Here is a 16,971-nt window from a genome sequence, read left to right on the forward strand (position 1 = left end):
AATCTTGTACTCGGTGAATAGATCTTCACACTCTCCTTGAAAATGGGTCCCCTGGTCACTGATGAACTCGTGAGGAACGCCGTATCTGCATATGATGTTTTCTTGTATGAACTGGGCCACTTGCTTGGAACCCAACACTTTGAATGATCTGGCCTCGACCCATTTGGTGAAGTAGTCGATAACAACCAGTATGAACTCATGACCCCCGATGCCTGTTGGAGTGACTTTGCCAATGACGTCGATACCCCAGGCTGAGAATGGCCACGGTGATGATTGAGAGTATAGCAATGATGAAGGAATGTGCTTCAGATTCACACACTTTTGGCAGGTATGACATTTCTTGACAAAGAAGTGGCAATCCCGCTCGAGGGTAGTCCAATAGTATCGATGATCTTGAGGGCCAGCATCTTCCCATTCATGCGGGTGCCACAAACTCCAGCATGTATGTTGTCCATGACTCTTTGAGCTTCGTGCTTGTCAACACATCGGAGGTTAGGACCGCCAAGGGACCTTTTGTATAAAATGCCGCCTTCTATGACGAAATTGGCTGATTGTAGTCGTAGAGCCCTTTGATTCTTGCTTGAAAAGTGCGGGGGATACTCTGAATTTTGTAGATACCTTTGAATGTCTGTAAACCAAGGTTCATCTCTGTCTTGCTCGACGTCGTCAATAGCATGGACATATGCTGCTTCTTGACGGGTTTCAATTGTAAGTGGCATTTTGGCCATGCCATTTGGAATGTTGATCATTGAGGCCAGCTTTGCCATTGCATAGGCGAATTGGTTTTCCTCTCTCGGGAGTTATGAATAGCGAAGCTCTTCTACTTGCTCAGACAGCTGCACAAGGTAGGAATGGTATGGAGCCAAGCTCTTGCTCCTTAATTTCCATTTGCTGGAAATTTGGTTGATGATTAGGTAAGAATCCCCGTATACTCGAAGTTTCTGGATACCCAATGCTAAGGCGGCTTCCAGGCCCATGATGCATGCTTCATATTCTGCCGCATTGTTTGTGACGTTGAATTGCAGTTTTGCTGATATAGGAATGTAAGTGCCGTCTGGGGCTACTAGAATTACTCCAACACCACACCCGTTCTGATTCGAAGCACCGTCGAAAGATTGACCAACTGTCATCACTGGTCATTAAGATTTGCTCATCGGGTAAGTCGTAATCCTCCTCTTCTGCCTTGGCGGGACAGTCTGCTAGGAAGTCTGAGACTGCTGACCCCTTGATAGACTTCTGCGGGATGTATTTGAGATTGAATTCTGCTAACATGACCAACCACCTGGAAAACCGTCCGTTGAGAGATGGTTTTTCGAATAGATACTTGAGAGGATCTGCTTTGCTGATCACATGTATTGTATGGGAGAGCATGTAGTGTCGTAGTTTCTTTGTGGCCCAAACCAAGGCGATGCTGAGTTTCTCGAGCTGAGTGTATTTGGTCTCGTACTCGATCAGTTTTTTGCTTATGTAGTATACGGCGTTCTCCTTGCCTTCAACTTCCTGGGCGAGCATAGCCCCTACTGCTGAATTTGTTGTTGTGAGGTAGAGCCTGAGGGGAATCCCTGGCATGGCTGGCTTTAGTACTGGCAGGTTGGAAAGGTAGTTTTTGATAGTGTCGAATGCATGCTGACAGTCGTCATCCCACACTTTGGGCTCGCTTTTTCGGAGCTTTTGAAATACCGGTTCACAGATCATTGTGAGTCTTGAAATGAACCTACTGATATATTGTAGTCTGCCGAGAAAACCCCGAATTTCCTTTTCATTCATTGGTGGTTTCATCTCAAGAATTGCTTTGATTTTCGAAGGATCATCCTCTATGCCTCAAGAGCCGAGTAACTTGCCTGACGTTACCCCGAATGCACACTTTTGAGGATTGAGCCTAATGTTGTATTGCCTGAGCCTGTTGAAAAACTTTCGAAGTACTGAGGTATGCTCGTGTCGCTCTTTGGATTTGACAATCATGTTGTCGACATATACCTCAATTTCCCTGTGAATCATATCGCTCATGATGGTTGTGGCTGTTCTTTGATAGGTTGCTCCTGCGTTCTTTAGTCCGAACGGCATAACTGTATAGCAATATGTACCCCATTGAGTGATGAAGGTTGTCTTTTCCATATCCCCCTCTGCCATGGGAATCTGATTGTAGCCTGCATACTCGTCCATAAAAGAGAGTAAGGCATGATTTGCGGCGTTGTCGACCAGGATGTCGATGTGGGGTAATGGAAAACCGTTTTTAGGGCTGGCCCTGTTAAGATCTCTATAGTCCACACACATTCGTACTTTGCCATCTTTCTTTGGAACTGGGACGAAATTTGCGATCCATTCTGGATACTTTGCTTCTCGAATAAACCCGGCCTCTAGCTGCTTGGAGACCTCTTCTTGAATTTTGAGGGAAACGTCTGGTTTCATGCGACGGAGTTTCTGCTTGATGGGCTTTGAACCTGGAATAAGGGGAATTGTATGCTGACCGATGCTTGGATCAACCCCTGGCATATCATGATAGGACCATGCGAAGACGTCTATGTACTCTGAAAGTAGCTTGATAAGATCATCCCGCTCTGCTTGAGATAGAGTTAAACCAATCTGAACTAGCTTTGAATCAATGTTGTTAGAAAGGTTGATTTTTTCTGTTTCCTCAATTATGGGGGTCCTGTTTTCATGATTTTCGATAACTTTTAGAATTTCAAAGTCAGTTTCTTGTGAAGCAAAGTTGTTTGGATTAGGATTGTGTTTTGAATTAGAACTCGAAGAGTAAGTAGAATTTGAAGTGTTATTGAAATCAGCAATCATTACATCGACTGTTTTGACTTGAAGCTCGGCCTTTAGAGGCTCTTGATTGATGCAAGACTCTAGTTCTAGACTCCTAGACTCATTGCTAGACTCAGATCCAGACTCATCCTCCGACTCGGACTCGCTCATCATAGATCCTTCGCCCACAGTAATCTTGAACATCTTGCCATTTGGAGCAGATATCATGAGAGACTTTCTCCAGCCATTGACCATCTTCTCACTTGGAGTAATTAGCTTAGATGGGTCAAAATCTTCGATTTGAGTGATCATTTGAACCATGGTGTCTTCGGAAATGGTTGGGGTTATTTCCTGGCCAAACAATAGACCGAAAGCTGATGAATCAAGGCATTCAGGGGTAACCTTGTCTTGTATTGGAGGAGCATCCTCTAGAAAGTGACAGTCTTGAAAGATCTCGAATCCGGGGTAAAGGATCCCCTCTGAAGAGTCATAGAAAGGCTCTGAAAAGTCAAAATATAGGTCATCCTCTCCTTCTTTTACGAATTGCCCATTGAGTGTAAGTTGATGAGGAGATATTTTGAATTGATCATTGCCAGCTCGACGGGCCTTTAGCTTAGCCTTTTGCTGCTTGTCATCGAACTTAGTTGGCTTGTATCCCAAACCGCAACAGTTAGTCTGTCCTTGGGCCTTGAAAGGAGATTCGGTAGGCGGTGGCAGAGTAGTGCCCAAGAAGCGACCACGCTTGATCATCATTCGCTTTGCCATGGGATTCATTTTGGACTCGATGGCTCCAACTTCAGCACTGAATCCCCAAAGGTCTTCGTCATTGTCATCATGTTCGATTAATATCAGAGCTTTATCAGCTATCTTGGTCCTTGGATTGACGCATGCAGGGTAATGACATTTCCTTGGACCTCCATTCGGACTTTCTGGTGGAGTGAGGATGGCACTGCTTTGAGGTCATGGATCCAAGGTCTCCCCAAAAGGAGATTGAAACTTGCTTTGATGTTGAGCACTTGAAAGCTTACTTTGCGCTCGATCGGTCCTGTGCGGAGTAGTAGAGTGAGAGTTCCCATTGCTTCCCGGCGAGTGTTGTCATAGGCATGAACACCTTGGGAGGAACTAGAAAAGTCACTAGGGGTGAAACCCAAATCTTCGGCAGTGCGAAGAGGACACACGTTGATGGCTGACCCATTGTCCACCAGAGTCATAGGAATGATTTTGTCTTTGTATTCAACAGTCAGATAGAGAGCTTTGTGATGGCCTGCTCCCTCAGGTGGGAGGTCTTCATTTGTAAAGGTGATTCGTTCTTCCAGATTTGTAAGTAACCCGATCAACTCGTCAGGAGTGACTTTTGGGGTGGCATTCAACTTGACAAGAGCATTGATAAGAGCAGTGCGGTGCTCCACAGAGGAGGCCATGAGCTGCCAAATGTTAACCTCTGCCTTAGTGCGCTTCAATTGTTTGATCAAAGGGTTTTCCTTGGTGGGTAGAGGAACATTAGCTGCCGTGTCGTTCTGTTAACTGGCTCTTGAATTCGACCGGACCTAGTCATGACTTGAACACTATTTTCTGCTTTAGGATCCAAGTACCAGTCGGGGCTCACAATTTCCCGGCATTCATCGTCAGAGATGTTTTCAATAGGAGGGTCCTGATATGTGTCTTCATCGTCGCTGGCCCATATCCCACAAATGTCTTCTTGAGGTAATCCAGGCTCCGAGTTTTCACTTGGCTGCGCAAGGTGGAGCACAGGCTTCTGGTTATGAAAGATTTCCTCTACCTCGAAAGGGCCCAAAACATGGAAAAGAGTTTCTTGATTGTCCTCGAGAGCCCTTATGCGAGCCTCAGCTTCCTCAACACGTTCATAGAGCTCTGCTACAGCTGCTGCTAGTGAAGTCATCTTGAATAGGATTTTGAGAGGAGGAGTCCGAGAACCTATTTGGCACATGATTTTGAATCTTAGAACTTGAACTCCCCGACACATGATATGATATGCATGCAATGAATGAGACCTAGATTTGACTCTAAGTGCCACTCTGAAGATTCGGGATTTTGGATTTTTATACTTGTATTCAGGATTTGCAACCCGTTGGAAGTGTTTGAGAGGAGCCTTCATTCTTTTGTGGAAGCTGACTCTTTGTACTAGAACTTGGAATATCGAAAGAATATTTCGACCTATTGGACCTTGGACTATTTTAGGGGAATTTCAACCCATTGGGAATTTCGAAATTGGACTTGTACTAGGAGATTGAATTTTGTATTATTTCAAGGGAATTTCAACCCGTCAATATTTTAGGGGAATTTCAACCCGTTGGATTTGGAGTATTTGAAGGGAATTTAAACCCGATTGAAAGGGAATTGATTTTGTATTATTTCAAGGGAATTTCAACCCGTCAATATTTTAGGGGAATTTCAACCCATTGATAGGACTTGGAATATTTTAGGGGAGTTTCAACCGAAGAATAGGATGCGAAATTTGAACTTGTACTATTTCAGGGGATTTTCAACCCATTGGAAAGTTGGACTTGTAATATTTCAGGGGATTTTCAACCCATTGGAAGTATTTGGAAATGGGGTTTGTATTATTTCAGGGGATGTCCAACCCGTTGAAGAATTGGAACTTGTATTATTTCAGGGGATTTTCATCCCATTGGAAAAAGAGGGTTTCGAATTTGTATTATTTCAAGGGATTTTCAACCCATTGGAAATGTTTGGAATTTTGAATTTGAGAGCAACGGAAAGCAAGGATTTGTGGCTCGAAAATGAGTTTGAAGTTTGAATTTGATTTGAAGTTTGAACCTTGAAATGGAAAAGACGTACTTTTGTATATAGAATGTGAAGCTTTGAATATGGAAAATCCGGCATTATGCCGCCATGGTTTTGAGACATTGAATTTGGGAATTTAAAAGTCCGGCATTATGCCGCCGTGGACTTGGAATTTTGAAGTGTTTGAAAATGAGGTTGAATGAGGGAGGTTATGCCATCATGGATTTGGAATTGAGAGCTTCGAATATAGGACTTGAGATTTGAAGGTTTGGAATTTTGAACTTCGAACTTGAGGTTTGAAATATGGAATGCAAAAGTCGGAATTACGACGGTATGAACTTGGACATTTGAACTTGAGGTTTTGAGATTGGCAACTTGAGTTTGTGGTTTGAAGACTTGAATGTTTGAAATAGAAAATCCGGCATGACGCCGTTGGATTTGAGTTTTGAACTTGGAATTTGAAATGTTGACTAGAAAGTCCGGCATTAAGACGCCGTTGGATTTGAGTTTTGAACTTGAAACATGAAACTCGAAATTTGAACTAGAAAATCCGGCATTATGATGCCGTTGGATTTGGACTTGAAAATTGAGGTTTGGACTAGGAAATTTGGACTTGAAACTCGAAATTTGGACTAGAAAATACGGTATTATGACGCCGTTGGATTTAAGTTTGAAATGGAAATCCGGCATTATGACGCCGTTGGATTTGAACTTGAATTTGAAATTTGAGGTTAGAAATGGAAAATCCGGCATTATGACGCCGTTGGATTGCATTTTGTATTTGAGATTTGAAATCTGGAGTGGAAAATCCGGCATTCTGACGCCGTTGGATTGAATTTTGAATTTGGCATTTGTGCGTGAGGCGTGTTTGAGGGTTTTGAATCAAATGGAGTGGCACTCCTAAAAGACCTTAAATCGGTGATTTAGATGCATGAGGTTTGAATGATGCTCCTAGGGGTTTGGTTTCCTAGTTGGAGGCTAATTGGTTTTGGCAAGATAGAACTCGAGGTTAGCCATTCACGCGTGCGAAGACGCCCACACAATGCACAAGTAGCACGTTGTCACACTAGTCATGAATATGAATTCCACATGCAAAGTTCTCAACCTAAGGTCGGTCTAAGTTTTTGTATGATGCAAGTGGTCGGCTTTGGGTGTCAAAAGGTACTCGACTAAGAGACGGATCCGGCGACAACTTGCACATCTGCCTAAGGGATGCGTGTGTCGGCAGACGGCCTCCATACTTGACATCGGGAATGTCAAGCAAATGCCAAGTTTCGGTAGGCGCGGAAATGGTCATAAACTTTGGTCGAGAACCGTATGGAGAGTCACCATTTCGTTGCTCCCGGGGCTAGCCCGAATGTAGAACACATCCGTTTGGGCAAGGTAGAAATTCATTTCGCACAATATGGTTTTCGAAAAATGGATGAAATGCCTAGAAATTGAAAATTGAAATCGTACTCGAATTTGTATTTGTAAAGCTCGTTTTTCGACATTCGTTCTCGAGGTTTTGGAGCGTCCTTCCAGATTCAAAAATAGACTAACTACCAACACGAAAAGTTGAGCAAAAGTGGGCGACAAGCCACAGTGAGCCACTGTCCTGGATGCAGGCAGTGGCGTTGGGCGTAGGTGGCTGCGCCTGGCGCCAGTGCTGGCATCCAGTACTTAAGCAGATCAGTGTCTTGCTGCTCGAAATCTGCTCTCATTTGCGAAATTGAAATTAGAAAACTCCCCAGTGGAGTCGCCAGAATTGTAGGGGGTGTTTTTTTGCGTATGTGTTGCAATTCTCTACAAGGGGGGGGGGGGCGGTTTTTAGAAATCATCGTATTTTTGTACCTCGAAGGAGTCGCCACCAAACATTGTTTAGGGTCTTGTTTGGAAAGACCGTAAATGACTCTATTAGGATAAGACTTGAATCTTCGAAACGGATGGGTGAGATCCGGGCACGAGAACGAGATGCTTATTCCGCGAGCTTTAGAAATTATTCGAGTACGTGACATAGCATTTTCGAAAATACCCTAGTTTAGACTATGTGGGTTTGAATTTAGAGAAAATAGAATCTCTACTTTGTATAGTGGTCACTTTGCTTTAAAGGTAATTTAAGGGAACTTAAGATCGGTTTGTCCAAGAAATTATCTTTGTTAAGCATGATGTAACCTTGGATTTTGTTGTATTTAGCATGTATGGTGATGAAAGCACTAAAGCAAATAAAGCAACATCACAATAGTAAATAAGTGCGGAATTAGTAAATACAAGACCCCCTAGAGACGGACTAGGGAGTAGGTCCACATTGCCTAGAAGGACTAGGCAAGTAAAGATGCGAAATTGAAATGCGGAATTGAAAGTGCGATATTAAAATTGCGGAATTGAAGGTGCGATATTGAAATTGCGGAATTGAAAGGTGCATAATTGAAATTGCAATATTGAAGGGTGCATAATTGAAATTGCGATATTGAAATGTGTACTTGGGCACATGAGATTCGAACGCCAAGCGGCTCCTTAAAAATAAGTGCGCCCGACACGAATTCAAAGCCAAAAATCTCAACTTGGGAGAAGTTGCTCATCCCAAAGTATCCTAGATTTTGCGTATAGAACTTGAACTTGAAAGTTTGAATCTTGAAATGTTTGAACTTGAACTTGAAATATTGAACTTGTACTTGAAATATTGAAGCTTAAGAGACTTGAATCTCAAAGATCGGGCCTTTTAATGTTGAAAAGGTTAGATCTTTGATGTGCCCTTACTTTGAAAGGATCCTAGTTTAGGGAAGTAGTCATGTGTAACCCTAAACATTGTGGGATCTTGAAATTTGAAAACTTGAACTTGTATTTTGAAAAATGGAGTCTTGAATCTCAAAAGACTCAACCTTTAATAGTTAAAAAGGTGTCATCTTTGATTACTCCATACTTGAAAGTGATTCTAATTCAAAAAAGTGATTGCAAACAACTTTGAACATCCTTGAATCTTGAAAGCTTGCATTTTTGTATTTTGAAAAGTTTGGATTTTGAAAAGATGTATGATTGTTGCAAGTGACAATTTTAGTAGTAAAAATGCCAACTTGCCAATCATTTTTGAAGTAGGAAAATCAAATAAACATGATTGAATATGGTGGGATTCGGAATTACCTGTTTAGGTTTAGGCAAGAATTCCTTTTAGAGCTCCCAATTGCTTAGAACTTGAAGTTTGTATGTGTTTTTGAAGGATTTTTTGATTTGGATTTGAGGCGTAATTTTGGTATTACGACGTTGTATGTTGAATCTCCCTCCCAAAATGCTGGAAATTAGGGGATTTTTATAGGAAAAATGGCTGGAAAACGCCAGCCATTGCCAGCGCAGCACGCCAAACCAGCGCCCAGCGTTGGTGACGTGGCATGAGTGCTTCCAAAACAAGGACGCGGGCTCCGTCCTTGATTTGTCTTGTATTGATGTACCTTCGTACGAATAGTACGATGCTTGGCACGTAGTGTTTTCTTGGAGGTTAAGTCTTGATTTTGAGTCTTAAAAACAAGCCGTTTCGGGTTTTGAATTCCGGTTTTACGGGACGGGGCCCGGCTTGCTCGGTTTTGTGGGTCGGCGCCCAAATTTGACTTGCCTTATATGATTTTGAGTGGAAAAGGATTAGTAAAACCAATGGAAAGCTCTACTAGATGAGATTGTACTTGGATTTTGAAATTGGCTTTTGAAAATTGTATTTTGTACCGAGTTCCGGAAGGGGAACGACCTCGGGGATTGGATATTGGATCTTGTATTTTGGAGATGTTCTTAACAATTGGGATTTCCGCACGGAGTTTCTCCAACCACCTAGTAAGGATAATGGTATCGTCATCATCCCAGAGGGGAGACACGATATAGGTGTGTACAATCACTTACTTAGAAATCACCTCCTATCATCAAAAAAATGAAACTTTAATTATTTCCATGTTCATGAAATTTCCAGCAACTTTATAAAATATAAAACCTTGTTAAATAATTAGAATTCAATCGTTCTTTAATAAAATAATCGTCTCAATTTGTAAAACTAATCCCTAGTATGAAAACATATTGTTTCCACCCTTAAAATCAAGGAAAATTTGGTATATTAATCCAACCTTTGGCCGGTTTTCTTTTATTAATCCCACCTACGACATATTTTTTAATAATCCCACCTTTACTACCCAACGACTTTTATTGGGCTTAAGTGACCGATAGCCGGTGAAAAAATCATCGAGATGGTGATGAATTGATGATGATGACTGAATATATCAAGAGAGAGTACTTCCACTTAGGGACATATTACCGCCTACAATAGGTTTATGACGTGTTGGGCCCAATAAAAGGCGTTGGGTGGTAAAGGTGGGATTATTAAAAAATATGTCGTAGGTGGGCTTAATAAAAGAAAATCGGCCAAAGGTTGGATTAATATTACCAAATTTTCCTAAAATCAATCAAAATCAACACTTTAGACCTTTTTATAAATCTGAAAATGTAATTGATTATCATAATTAAATTAATCACCTAATGATGCTAATCAATTGACCCATTAGGTCTAGGTTAAAACCCTAACTTGAATTTCCCAATAAAACCAATTTAACATCACAAAAATCAATCCTTTATTAAATAAACAAATCTGAAAGTTTATACTTCAATAATTAAAATACGCCTCATGAATCAAAACATATAAATCCTCAAAATACGGTGTTCACAACCGATTCCCAGCATTTTAATTATTCAAAACAATAATAATAATATAATTTGAAATACGGAATTGAAATAGAATAGGTAAGGAAGAAGAGAATTATACCAATCCGGCCTATAGCACGGAACAACCACAAACTAATGTGATTGGGCGAAAGAATTGAACAAACGGAACAAAGCAACACAAACACACACACCTTGTGGGTGTGTGCGCGCGAGCGGGACGAGGAGCAGGCACAGCAGCGCGCTGGGTGTCGCTGCTGGGCGCGCGGGTTGAGTTGGCGAGGGCGCTGGGCACTGTGCGAGAGAGAGTGTGAGGGCGAGAGACGTGCGCGCTGGGCGCGGGGTGTGCGCGCTGGGCGAGAGGGGCAGCAACGCACAGCAGGGCGATGGGCGAGCAAGGGGTGTGCACTGGGCACAACGGCACACGAAGGCTAGGGATGAGGGCACGGCAGCACACGAGGGCACGAGTGCTCGTGCTTATGCGTGTGGGTGAGCCGAGCAATAGAGGAGAGAGGAAGAGTGAGGGGCAAGCAAGAGAGGAAAGGCTTAATGAAAAGTAAGGGGATCATTAATGAGGAGAGTCCTATTTATAGGCTCTCATATCCCTAGTGGGCTAGGCTTTGAAATTTGACATTGGGCTTAGCATTTAAATGATTGGGCTAGCCTTAAGCTTAGAATTAAATTCTTTTGAATGGGCTTGATTAATAAAACGAGTTGGACTTTTCATTTAAAACCCAAACCTTTAAAATTACTTGCGACCCATTAAATTTCCCGACTCGAAAATTAAATTCGTTTCGTAATTAATTATAATATAAATATTTTAATTAACTAAAATACATTTAAATAATATTTAAATGCGAAATAAATTCTAAAAATCATAAAATGCTTTATAAATATAATAAAATATATTTATAATTATTATAAAAAAACGAGGTATTACAGTCTACCCTCCTTAAAAGAAGTTTCATCTCGAAACTTGGGTTCGGAAATCAAAATTCAAACTCAAAACTTGAGACTTTAATGCGTTCACTTGCAAAAATTTTAAGTTGATGTACTCTTTACATGATTAAACAGGACAGTAATAAGTGCAAATTCAATAGAAAGCACTAAATTGAGCATAAAATAGGGGAAAACAAGGTAAAAAGCGCGAAATTCTACCGCACTCTACCTTCCTTAAAAGACACAAGTTACAACCCCATAACTCAACTAACCTCGGGAAAAAGCTCGGGATATTTCTTTCTCATTTCGTCCCCCGCTTCCCAAGTTGCTTCCTCAGATTCTTGATTAGACCACAATACTTTGACAATTTTCACATCCTTAGTACGTGTAATACGCACTTGACTATCCAGGATTTTGACAGGTCTTTCCTCGAAAGTTAAACTTTGGTCTAATTCTATGGTCTCCGGTTGCAACACATGCGACTTATCTGGAACATACTTCCTCAACTGAGATATGTGGAACACATTATGCACTCTATGCAAGTCCATAGGCAAGGCTAGTCTATAGGCTACCTTTCCAATTCGTTCTAAGATTTCATATGGGCCTATTTACTTAGGGATTAACTTCCCTTTCTTTCCAAATCTCATGACACCTTTCATTGGTGACACTTTGAGTAACACCTTATCACCTATGTTGAACTCTTCATCCCTACGTTTCAAGTCTGCATAACTCTTTTGGCGATCCTGCGCCGCTTGAATTTTTGATTGGATGGTTCGGATTTGGTTCATGGTGTCCTCTATCATTTGAGGTCTCAACACGGCAACACTACGGTTTCACGAATGTCATTCCAACAAAGTGGACTTCTACACTTCCGTCCATACAGGGCCTCAAATGGTGCCATTCCTATACTAGCATGATAGCTATTATTGTAGGAAAACTCAATCAAATCCAGGCTATCTTCCCAACTTCCTTGGAAATCAATGACGCATTCTCGAAGCATGTCCTCAAGGGTTTGGATGGTTCTCTCAGTTTGTCCATCTGTGGCTGGGTGGAAGGTTGTACTCATTTTCAATGTCGTACCAAAGCTCTTCTGCACACTTTTCCAGAAATTCGAAAGAAACCTTGAATGTCTATCTGATACGATATCCTTAGGAACTCCATGTAACCTCACAACATTCTTAATGTAAGCTTTAGCAAGTTGTTCGATTTTCCAGGTTCCCTTCATTGGTATGAACACTGCCGACTTGGTCACCCTATCTATCACGACCCAAATTGTATCATTTCCGGTTTTCGACTTAGGCAAACAAGTGACAAAGTCCATTGAAATACAGTCCCGTTTCCAGCTTGGAATCTGTAAAGTTAGGGTCTTTCCTTAAGGTCTCCTATGTTCCATCTTAACTTTCTGACAAGTCAGGCATCTAGCCACAAATTCAGCCACTTCGTTCTTCATTCTTGGCCACCAGTAGAACTTTTTCAAATCCTTATACAACTTGTCACCACCTGGGTGCACAGAATATGGCGTATTATGCCCTTCTCTAATAAATTTCTCCTTCAATTCACCACACTTTTGAGGCACACACCACCTGCCTTTGTACCTCAAACTTCCATCATCATGGATCTTGAAATCTAATTCCTTTCCTTGCGAAATCTTTTCCTTGATTCGCTCCAACTTTACATCACTAGTCTGATTCTCCTTAATCTCATCAAATATTGACGGCTGGAAGGTTAAGGCATTCATCATTCCCTCAAGACTTTCACCACTCACTATTTCAAGGTTCAAACGCTGCATGTCCTTACACAGCTCGTTAGCAACTACTAACGCATTGACACTATGACTTGATTTCCTACTCAATGCATCCGCAACTACGTTGGCTTTTCCTTCATGGTACTGAATATCCAAATAATAGTCCTTGATTAACTCCAACCACCTTCGTTGGCACATATTCAAATCCTTCTGTGTGAAAATGTACTTTAAACTCTTATGATCCGTGAATATCCTACATCTCACACCATACAGATAGTGTCTCCATATCTTCAGTACAAACACTATGGCGGCTAGCTTTAAATCATGGGTAGGGTAATTGGATTCATAGGGCTTCAACTGCCTTGACGCATACGCAATAACCTTTCCGTTCTGCATCAATACACACCCTAAACCATTCTTAGAGGCATCACTATATACATCATAGGTACCACTCTCATCTGGCAAGGTTAACACCGGCGCGGTTGTCAATCGCGTCTTCAAGGCTTGGAACGCCTCCTGACACTGGTCGTTCCATTCAAACTTTGTTTCCTTCTTCATCAAGGTTGTCATTGGCTTGGCTATCCTAGAGAAGTCTTGCACAAAGCGTCTATAGTAGCCAGCTAATCCCAGAAAACTTCGAATGCCGGTCACACTCTTGGGTGTAGGCTATTCACTAACAGCTTTGATCTAAGCAGGGTCTACTGCCACTCCTTCTTTAGACACAAAATGTCCCAAAAATGCGACCCTTTCCAACCAAAATTCACACTTCGAGAACTTGGCGTACAACTAGTTATCTTTCAGTGTACTCGACACAGATCTCAAGTGTTCAGCGTGATCCTCTTCACTCTTCGAATACACCAGGATGTCATCTATGAAATTAAACCACTACAAACTTGTCCAAATAGGCATGGAACACACGGTTCATTAAGTCCATAAATATTTCAGGTGCATTGGTTAACCCAAAAGGCATAACCGTGAACTCATAATGTCCGTATCTAGTCCTGAATGCGGTCTTTGGTATATCGTGATCAGCGATTCTCAATTGATGGTAACCTGAGCGCAAATCGATCTTTGAAAAGATTCCTGCTCATTTCAGTTGGTCAAATAGGTCCACTATCCTAGGTAAAGGATACTTATTCTTGATCGTGACCTTATTGAGCTCCCTGTAGTCAGAGTCTCATACTTCCATCCTTCTTCTTCACGAACAAGACTGGTGCTCCCTAAGGCGATGCACTTGGCCTAATGTAACATTTCTCTAATAGATTCTCCAATTGGCCTTCCAACTCATTCATTTCTACTGGAGCCATTCGATATGGTGCTTTCAAGATAGGCGCGGTTCCAGGCACTAATTCAATGGTAAAGTCAATAGGTTGATTGGGAGGCATCCCCGGGATCTCTTCCGGAAACACATCGAGGAATTCATTCACTACCGCAATGTGCTCAGGTTGATCTTTGGTCACATGCTCTAGGTTTCTCACATTGCATAAGAAGACTGGGTTCCCTTTACTAACTAGCTTCACGAGTTCCATTGCCGTGATAATCCCTATGTTCTTAGGTTTACCAAAACGACGATACGACACTACTTTGCCTAAGCTAGACCTCAAGTGAACCTTCTGCTTCTCACAATCTATTTTGGCTTTGAACATGGCCAACCAATCCATCCCTAGAATCACATCTAGCTCTCTTAATTCAAACTCGATTAGGTTAGATAAGAATACGGTCTTGGCTATGGTCAAAGGCACCTCTCTATGGATTTTGGTACACTTCACTATGCTACCAGTAGGTATGACTATACGTACTTCAATTGTTTCAGGCTCTTTCAAACCTAGTTTTCCCAAAACGTCTATTGAGGTAAAAGAATATGTTGCACCATAATCAAATAGTACTTTAACTAAAACGGAGTTAATAGAGAAAATACCTGCTATGACGTCAGAGGAAGTCTCCGCTTCTTGCCTAGATATCACATTCAGCTTCCCTTGGGCAACTCCTTTGTTATATCCACCTCCATTGGTGTTCCCATTGTTGCTTCGGTTCCCATTCTGCTGTTGGTTTCCTCCAGGCTTTCCATGGTTCTGGTGATTTCCATTGCTATTACTATTGTTACCACCTTTGTAATTCCTTTGGTTTCCACCTCCATTTCCTCCATTTCGGTTCTGATTATTCCGGTTATTGTTCTGGTGGTTACCTTGGTTAGGCTTTCCATTCTTAGAATAGCATTCGTACACCCTATGGCCTAACTTCTGACAGAATCTATAGGTCACTAAGTTTCCGTCACAATCCTTACCATGGTGATTCATGTTACAGCGCCTACAGTCATAGGTCCTTACTCCATTCCTTCCAGACTGATTTCCACCACCTTGGTTGTTGCGATTTCCATCATTGTTAGCTCTAAACTGGAAATTCCCATTCCCTTTGTGCTTCTTAAAATTTCCTTGATTCTGTTGGTTACTCCCCTGATTCGAGTTCCCAACATCCTTTCTTTTCTCAGCACTTCCATTCTTCCTTTGTTGTAACCCATATAGGTGAGCAGCTTTTCCGTATAGGGTGTCTAATGAGGTAAAGGTCTCTCAAGACAACAACAACAGTAAGACCATAGCCAATACATTCTCAAACCTTTGAGCTCTGAGCTCTTCCGTTGCCACCACTTTAGGTGCAAACATAGATAACTCTATAAACTTAGAATAGTACTCCGTTACAGACAGACCCTCCATTTTGAGTTCGATGAACTCCTGCGCCTTTTGCTTCTTCAGGTAAGGTGGGTAAAACTTGTTCCTCAACGCGGTTTTAAATGCTTCCCACCCAAAGTTAGGTGTGGCTCTAAGGGTATTTTCACATCGTTTCCACCATAAATCAGCTTCACCTCTAAGGTAATACACATCACTATTTACCCTAAGGTTTTAGGGGCAATTCACCGCTAGGATAAGCTTATCCAATTCTCTCAACCAGTTTTCAAGCACACTTGGTTCAATCTCTCCGCTATACAGTGGAGGCTTGCTTTGAGCTATTTTCTTAAACATTTCCACAGCCGGATCATGCACTGGGTTGGCTCTAGTTTGAGCTAGGTCTCGAACTACCTCAGCTAGTTGTCTAACCACTTCAGAAATCTCTTGGTTAGCCATATCCCTTCTCCTGAATAGAATAAAAGACTAACTTTAATATTGGTTGGACACGACATTACTAAGGCACTAGTTCGACGACGAACCCACTCACAACAAGAACACAAATGACACTCGCCCTAGGGGAAGTTGGCGCCAACTCTAGGCCTTCTCTCCCACCTATTCGATGCATGTAATTTTAGATGGTTGCTAATTTCCCAACCTTGCACATAAAATTTCATTGAAGAAATAACAATTAATCCCTTTGCGATACTCACGAAACTTAGAATTAAAAATTGAACTTAAGAGATAACGAAAAGGAAATTCAATGCTTTTATTAATACTTCAATGATAAGTCTTACATCCATCAATGATATAACTTTTATTTCTCCAAACTATAATTGAACTAATAACCATAAGTAGTAGCTTTGCCACTTTATTACTCAACGAAATAAATAACTAAGGATTAGATTTCTCTAAAGACTAATGTCATCACGACGATCATTCTTTTCTTTGTATTGCTCTGGAGTAAAGTCTTGACCATTAGGATCATCTAAGTCTTCTTCCGGATCAAAGTCTTCATCCATAGCCTCATCATCCTGTTGTGGCTCACTATCAACCACATTGTTCTCTTCAAGCTCATCCTCAGATCCACTAGATATCTCAATTGTTGGTTCAGGAACTACAGGATTAGGATTCTCAATCTCAACTACATCATCATCATCCTCCTCAATATCATTAGCTTGCTCATCATGCATCGCACCATCTTCACCATCACTTTCTTCTCCTCCATAGCCCATACCTAGACCCGCAGAGTATTTCCCATCCTCATAGCTATTCTCTGCAACCTCTAAGATAGTAGTGAGAACCTCAGTATCATACTTCCACCTATCATCTCCAGTCCCATATTTGTACCAATTTGGGGTACCATCATTATAGTGCATGTCACTGAACTTGTTCTTAAGGTCTGTGTAAGGGTTCTTATGGGGCAAACAATGAATATTCATA

This window comes from Spinacia oleracea, chromosome 3 (assembly GCF_020520425.1).
Source record: "Spinacia oleracea cultivar Varoflay chromosome 3, BTI_SOV_V1, whole genome shotgun sequence".
NCBI lineage: Eukaryota > Viridiplantae > Streptophyta > Magnoliopsida > Caryophyllales > Amaranthaceae > Spinacia > Spinacia oleracea.